The sequence below is a fragment of the Vipera ursinii genome (genome assembly GCF_947247035.1).
Source record: "Vipera ursinii genome assembly, chromosome: 1".
NCBI classification, from domain to species: domain Eukaryota; kingdom Metazoa; phylum Chordata; class Lepidosauria; order Squamata; family Viperidae; genus Vipera; species Vipera ursinii.
Genome location: NC_139512.1, coordinates 341096711 through 341104926, shown reverse-complemented (window position 1 = coordinate 341104926; position 8216 = coordinate 341096711). Strand labels below are relative to the sequence as shown.

The 8216-nt window shown below is 40.0% G+C and overlaps 1 long non-coding RNA gene across 1 annotated transcript; it reads left to right on the top strand.

Moving 5' to 3' along the window:
* Positions 1-884: 884 nt before the first annotated feature.
* On the top strand, positions 885-6539 carry LOC310646415. The gene is made up of 4 exons (XR_014493683.1): positions 885-3157; positions 3517-4104; positions 4895-4981; positions 5353-6539. It is a non-coding gene; the product is annotated as an uncharacterized lncRNA (long non-coding RNA).
* The last annotated feature ends 1677 nt before the right edge of the window (positions 6540-8216 follow it).

Here is an 8216-nt window from a genome sequence, read left to right as displayed (position 1 = left end):
GGGAGTTGAAGTCCACATGGCTTAAAGTTGCCAAGTTGAGAAACGCTGGCTACACAGATGAGTGTTAGGTTTGATACCTCAGGGACTGTTCTTCTTAAGAACCATAATTGGTAAGAGTGGAACTTTCATGCCCACAGGCAGGTATGTATGTATGTATGTATGTATGTATGTTAATATATGTATGTATGTATGTATGTATGTATGTATGTATGTATTTACAAATAACTCAAAGAGACAAACATAACTAACAGACTTTCCTCCTCCTAACTTCCCCACAACAACAACCCTGTGCAGTGAGTTGGGCTGAAAATGACTGGCCCAAAGTTGCTTTCATGGCTAACGCAGGACTTGAACTCACCCTCTCCTGCTTTCTAGCCTGGTATATTAACCACTGACTAGACCAAACTGGTTCTGTATACCTCTGGATTCCACGTGCTGATCAGAAAGTGAGCCAAGACGTACCAATATCTGGTACTGTTGGTAGAATTCATCCCTAACTTAAGAGTATCCACTAGGAGACAGGATGAGTTGATTTTGGCAGTGTGCCAAAGTTCCACACACAATTTTTTCCCCAGTAGTGCATTGAGGTAATACCGTCACTAAGACTACACATAGAAACATCTGGGTTGGCAAGGCCCAGAGGTTCTTGTGGGGTCACTTGTAACTTTGAGGTAGTTGATATTTAGTCCCCGTAAAAAAAGGTTTTCTTCTATTTTAAACTGAAATAAATAATAAGAGATAAATCAGTGTGATATTCTATTTCATTCCAGCTCACCCATTTAAAAATGTGCTGAGAAGCTTCTGAGGAGTGACCCTGGCCAGTTCATACAATTCACATAAATGAGGCATGTAGTTTGCTTGTTTTGCAGATTAGTCTATGTGAATCACAGCATGGCAATTTCTCAAGCTTTTATGGTTTCTCTTGTTATGTCAGTGCAGCCATCCTATTGCCCCAGTTAAAGGTTTGAAGCAGAACTAAAAGGCAGAAGAAGAAAAATGCATAATTTACAATTCCTTCTAGGAATAGCTGTCTATCCTGAAGACTATACTGTAGTTGGATGTCATAGGTCAAGTCAATGGGGCTGGATTAGATGACCTTTATAGTCGACCAATATTCTCTAAAATCACAGCCATTTCATACCCTGTAAATTACCCCAGCTGATTTTTTTCTGCAGCTGAGCAATTTTTTTGTGATCAAATACTACAACATACTAGAAATTTAGCATTTCTGAGTCACAGAGATGTCACCAAAGGAGGTAGAGTGAAAATGTTACCACTTTTCTTATAAGACAAAATAAATGAAGAATGTTTAATTTAGTAGAAACTTAACACCCTTTTAACTCATTGTTTTCAGAAACAGCCACAAAAAGGTGTGCTACTTAGCATCCAATAAATCACTAGAAAGGGGAAAATAATGGGAAAGTAGAGGAAATAAAGAAAATTTGGGAGTAAATTCTGAAGGTTGAGTACTTTCTTCCAACGTAATTGCTCTCATTTGAACAGACTAAAGAGGCTTTCTGGGGGGGAAAATGTAATGTCCCCAATTTAATTCAGCAAATATAATCAGTGAATAAATTTAATTGTTATGGAAATTCTAAATATAACAAACTTTTTTGAAGATTGCCTTGGATCCAATTTCTGTTTTGGAAAATATTCTCTAGTAGTGGGGATCATCTGTCAGCCGGATTTCTGGATGAAATTTTGGCAATTGCTATAGCTCAGCTATCAATCCTTTTAGCTTGCCAATAATATTGATTGGTTGATAATGGTTTGAGAGACAGCTGAAAAGCATAAATTAGTGCGAGACATCTAGCTGAGAAATATATATTTCCAGCCATATTTGAGCCCATGGTAATACACTAGAAGGCATAATAAAGACTTTTGCTGTGATAAAACAAATAAAACTTGCCCCTTTCCCCAATGTCAGGGACGTTTGTACACATCTGACAAAACTGAGTGAGGTTCTTTTTTTCTCTTATTTCCTTCATCAGTTTAGGTGACACAAAGAAATTGGTATCCTGTGAACCAAGTCTACGTGTAATTTAATATACAGTTTTAAGTAAATTAATATTAACTCATTTGAAAAAGGTTAGCAGAGTCACTCCCTATGTAGACTGATTCATTTAAAGGCTCACTTGAAGGGAGGGGGTATCTCTTATACCCATATGTCTGTTAAATCCAAATGTATGTCATTTGCATCAGCCTATCGTGTTTTGAATTAATTATGTAAATTGATACAAATAATATAAATGGCATTATTGGCATACGTGTGTATTTACACAAATGAGGCAAATTAAGGCAAATGCTTAGAGCTTAACTGAATTGCCCAGTCAACTCTGGATGCAACAGATTTGTCCATTACAGGCAATCCTCAACTTACGTCCACAACTGAGCCCCAAATTTCTGTTGCTAAGTGAGACATTTGTGAAGTGAGTTGTGACCCATTTTACGACCTTCCTTGCCACAGATGTTAAGTGAATCACTGCCATTGATAAGTTAGTAACCCGGTTGTTAAGTGAATCTGGTTTCCCTATTGACTTTGCTTGTCAGAAGGTCGCAAAAGGTGTCCTTGGAACATAAGTATGAACCAGTTGCCAAGCATCTGCATTTTGATCACCGGACCATGGAGATGCTGCAAAGGATTTAACTGTGAAAAACGGTCATAAATCACTTTTTTCAGTGACATTGTATCTTTGAACGGTCACTAAACGAACTATTGTAAGTCGAGGATTACCTGTATTTTGAAGTGACACCCAGATGCAAATTTTGTCTATTGCGTACGAAGTTCGCCATTAAAGCAAAGGTTATCTTATATCTTTATATCCAGTGCTTTTTCTGTAAAAGAAAAAGGTGCCGGAACTCACACATGTCATACAACCTGCCTTGCCTACCCTACAAGGTTCCATCCAAAAAAGGTGCCGGAACTCCGTTCTGGGTGTTCTATGAGAAAAAAAGCCCTGTTTATATCTCCTCCTCCTCCTCCTCCTCCTCTGGTGTCAAGGGGAAAAGGTGACAGCTAGGCTAGTTAAGACTTACCTCCTTTTGTCACATTGGAATGATATTGTAACAACTCTGGGCCCACCAAGAGAGTTCCAGAAAAAGGTTTTATATTCCTCCAAGTCAACACATCTACAGGGGAAGGGTCTAAAACAGGGGTGTCAAACTCAGTTTCATTGAGGGCTGCATCAGCATTGCGGTTGCCCTCAGGGGGCCAGGTGGGTATGGCCAGGGTGGGCGTGGCCTACTGGGTGGGCGTGGCTAGAGCGTGTATGGCCTACTGGGTGGGCGTGGCCAGCTCTACATCGTTCGCATCAAGGGTGCCTATGGGGGCCTGGGCAGGAGTGGGACAGATCTGAGGGTCTCTGGCAGGAGGAGGGTCTCTGGGCCAGGGCCAAGGCAGTGGGGGCCGTTCCCTCACTCTTTCCAGGATGGCTTCGCGGGCCGCATGAAACCACTTCGCGGGCCGGATCTGGCCCCCGGGCCTTGTGTTTGACATGTCTGGTCTAAAAAGTCAAGATGATGACCACATGGCTTTATGTGCATCTATTATTAAAAAGGGGTCTGGCTTCCATTGGTGACACCATCTTGCTTGGTAGATGCCTGCTCCAGACCTTTTAATGTTGATCTTGCTTTAATCTGGAGTTTGTTCTTCATTTTTTAGTATTGGAATGCATTTCTCCTTTTCTGTTCCGGTTTCACAACCTATGGATAGCTAAAAACCTTTTAGAAAAGACCAGAGTGGCCATAGGTATAGGGCTATCTTTATTTTTTAAATTTGTATTGTGCCTTAAAAAAATTCTTTTAAGGCTTAATGCTGCAAATCCCAATGTTTTTCATTTTAAAATATCAGGAAACTGTGCTATCGGCTTTCAACACTCTGAAGAGGCATTAGGAGCTGCAAAAAGAAAAGAGAGTTAATGTGCTTATTTTGTTTTCTGCTGAAAATTAGTGGAAATTGCAGGGCTTTCATTTCACTCTTCACACCAAACTTCGTTGGGCGGCTCTGACAGATGAAAGCAAGATAAAATAAAACAGGACTGGGGGATCCACATCTGCCCTGCAAGTCACAGGTTGCAACTTTTGACCTGCATCCAGACCCTTAAGGTGTGTCTCTTTTTGAAAATCTCCTTATATAGGCAGAGAATATTTTCCTTCTGAGCTTTACAGAAGGCTTGTACATTTTTATTACCTATGATTTTAGAAAGCACGCACTATATTCACAGACGTTCTTCCTTAAAGCTTTCAGACACTTGGGGGCTGTTGCTTTCATGCCTTTTTATGGGCTTTCAAAAGACACATGGTTGGTCACTGCTGGAGACATAAAGCTGAAGTAACTGAGCTCCTGTTTGATCTGAGAAGGCAGTTTGCATGTACAATTCCACTTAATTATTTCGGCACTTTTTTTTCCTCAGCACGCTATTTATCTTTGGAGCAAGGAAGCGATCCCTGTCTAAGCATGCAAAACCATAAACAATGTGGTGTTTTGTAATTGAACAGAATTAATGGCCTCTGTCCAGGAAGAATGATGGCATCTGATTGAGATAGTTCCATAAATATTAGAGCATCTACACCCCCTTCCTTTAATTTGAGCTGGAACTACAGATGATGTGCCAGCGCTTTCCTTCAAAGAACACAATTTGCTTTCCTGCACTTGTTCTCTGCCCCACATCTTGCGTTTCTATTTTCATATGAAAAGTGGGAGGAAGGTTCGGAGCCTCTGGAAAGCTGAGATGGAGGCAGGGGAGGAGGATGGGGCAGTGAACAGCATTGTCCCCAGCATGTTTTCGGTTTTATTTGTCAGTGATCAGCATCTGTGACAATTCTGAATAGAGATGTTACATAATGCAATGATATTAGTGTTGTTAGACTTGTTGTCTTTCCATCTTGGCCCCAGGTTTCCTATGCACACAGAACAGCTGGGCTGACACGAACGGGAATTATGACGCTCAATGTTTATTTTGGTTGCTGCAAGGAACTTCAGGTAAAACATTATTTCAGAATTTTGTTGGTGGTGGCATTGCAAGACTAGAAAAACAATAGCCCAGTTGATCTAATAGGTCAGAGGTGGGGCCTAATTGGTTGGGGTGTCTATAAATGTTCCTTTATACCCCCTGCTCTCTAAGAGGGTGGATGGCATAGATAGCTGAAAATTCCAGTCACTTTGAATGGGTCTCTGGGGACAATACAATGTAAATGAATGTAAAGAGCTTGTTTTTTGGCCCTATCTTAATATCTAGTCCAGGGGCACAGAAAGTATGGACTGTATAGGCCAGGGACTGGTTTGCTCATCTGTTTTCTAGGTCATGTACCAGTAAGATTTGAGTTGCAACTCCATTTGGTTTTCTTCTCCAGGATGTTGCCTTTAAGGATACACCATGCTGTGATTCAATTCACATCTGGATGGTCTAAGAATGAGATGTTCCCCAACTCTTGTCTGCTGAGATCCAAGTACAGGCAGTCCCCGGATTAAGAATAAGTTGCATTCCTTAACTCTGTCTTTAACTTGCACTTGTATTTAAGTTGCAACTCATCCTTACAAACCAACTGCCCATCATTAAAAATGGCAGACAGCATTGTCCTTCCTTGAGTTGATGAACCACTAAAGCCATACAGTGTTATCAAGAAGTGCTGAAAACTGCTGAAAACAGGCTATACATTAAAAACATACAACTTCGGGGGTTCTTGAAAGCATTGTGAGGCTTCAGGGGTTCATCAACTTTAAGATAATGCCATTTACCATTTTTATTACTAGGCAGCCCATTCATATATCTTTGTTATACAGTATCTCTGTTCTATCCTTAAGTTGGGTGCTCTTAACCAGCAACTGCCTGTAGATTGTGTCAAAATTGAACCTCAAAGTTTCAGTATGCAAAGTTGGAAGTTGTAACCCCACCTTTTCAGTTGCTATTCCTAACTGAAGTCAGGAGCGGAGGCCAAGCACCTGGTGGAAATTAATCAAATTAGATAAACTATACGTGGTTGAACTGATGTGTGCAGAGAGTAACATACTTCAATTTGCATGCATTGCAAAATTCTATTGGCCAGATTTGTAAGCTCCTGTCTGGCACTTGGCAGTCTTCTCGACCTTTCCTCCTTCATCATAATCCTGCAGTAGTTAAAAGAGGATGGGAAAACAGTTGATTAAGATCCCCCAAAGAGAGACTAATTAATTAATTTATTGAATTTATTGACTAGAGGTATTTATGGCACTACCAGTGATGCCCATGATATGATATGAAAAGAAAAGATGCCATATGAGGCAAGGTGATACATGGACCCCCTTGAGTTTGGAAGCATCCAAGGACTAAAATGTATTTAGTACTTGACATATGACCATAGTGGAATCTGCCCATCTTGGTTGTATGTCATGATGTTCAAAAATAAGGTCACTCACATGACCAACCTGATTTTATGACCTTTTTTTGCAGTAATTATTGAGTGAAGGCTGCAGTTGTTAAATGAACCAATAGCTTGCTATGGGCTGGTTTTGCCCAAAACTGGAAGTAAATGTTAGTTTTCAATAAAATTGTTGTAAAACACAGTCACATCATTGAATGTTTCAAACAACCATAAATATGGGCCAGTTGCTGAGCACCTGACAGGTAGTTATGTGATCATGGGGAGTGGGCCTGACCATCATAACTTCAAAACTGGGTCATAAGTATCTCCAGGGAGGTCCATTGTAACTTTGAACAATCACTAAGCAACCAGTTGTAAACTAAGAACTACTTGTATGCTTAACCAGATGAGGTAAAAATCTGCCTGATGTTAATCTAGGTTAACTTTAATCTTGGTAAAAAAAATTGGTTTTGGATTATATGAACCCAACCTGTTCGGTTGTCTTATGGTTTAATGTGTGAACCCAAGAAAATGGGTTAATTGAGTAAGCCAATTAAGAGTGTTTTGTGAATTCAACCTTGAGGTGGCTATCCCAGTAAGAAAGACAGATTTCACCTGTATCTTTCAGCATTTACGGGCTTGTTCCACACATGCATAGCAAAACCAGGAAAACAAAGTCTGATGTTATCTAACTTTAATTCAGTATTTTTGGTGAGTATATATTACTATTTGTATCTTTTAGTATTATGTTCCCACCTGTTAATCTGCATATTTTACCTGTAGAGCATTTTAGATAAATGCCAACATTTTTTCCCCTAGTACTATAACCATTTGGTTCTCTACTTCTCTACTCTCTGCAGATGCTCAGGCTGCATTCATACAAAATAATTAACTTGATTACTTTAGTACCACTCTCTTAATCTTCTTCTCCCTAAGATGAGTAGGTCTGATCACTTTCCATAGTTCCATTTGTCTGATTGAAAGTGACAAGTCAACGCTCATCAATTTCATGGAAGGCAGTTTTCTTCAGGGGTTCCTCCTTGCTCAACGTTTGAAACTAACAGGGTTTTCAGTCTGTGCAATTTAATCGATGTTCATTTTTCCCCCCAAGAAAAGAAATGGTAACAAAGCTGGTTAGATGGATATTAAAAGGCACTGACTTCTCCTGCAAGAGCTACAGGCAATATATTGACCTTTAAGGAAGGTACATATTTCAAATGGCGAACACACAAACAAAAGTGATCTTTCACCTGAGATAAATTTGAAGAAATCTTTCTGTTTGTGCCTTTAGTTTCATGAGGCTGGACTATGAATTTGAAATTGTCCAGCTCTTATAGTGGAAATACATTTATTTTATACAACGACGGTCTCCTCTTTAGTCCCCGGTATTGTCAGTAATCCAGATTCTATAAATAGTTTCATCTTATAGCCACAAAAAAAACCTTTCTGTTAGCAAAAGAACAAACATATCCTTTAGCCCTCAAAGTGTGTTTGAAGAACCATGTTTTCTCAATGGAGATTTCAAGAGAGAGAAACAGCAATGGAGAAAGTGCGTTTCTGTGGGCCCTGTATGGGGGAAGTCCCTGGAAGAGGGGACACCCTGTCCTTTTTGACCTTATCAGCCAGGCAGATGTTATTAAGGACATGTGGTCCTGCAGATAGCCAAGCCCTAAATAACTCACATTTGGATTGCCTCCAAAGCCAACTGGTAGCCATTGAAGTTCCCAGAGTCATGGTGTTATATAGGCAGAATGAGAAGCACCCATGACTGTTTGGGCTACTTCTTCTGCCCTGTGTGAACTGTGTGATCTCTTGAACACTTTTACTACTTTCAACTCCTCCATTTAATATCATGGAGAAGTACAAATTATAAGAGG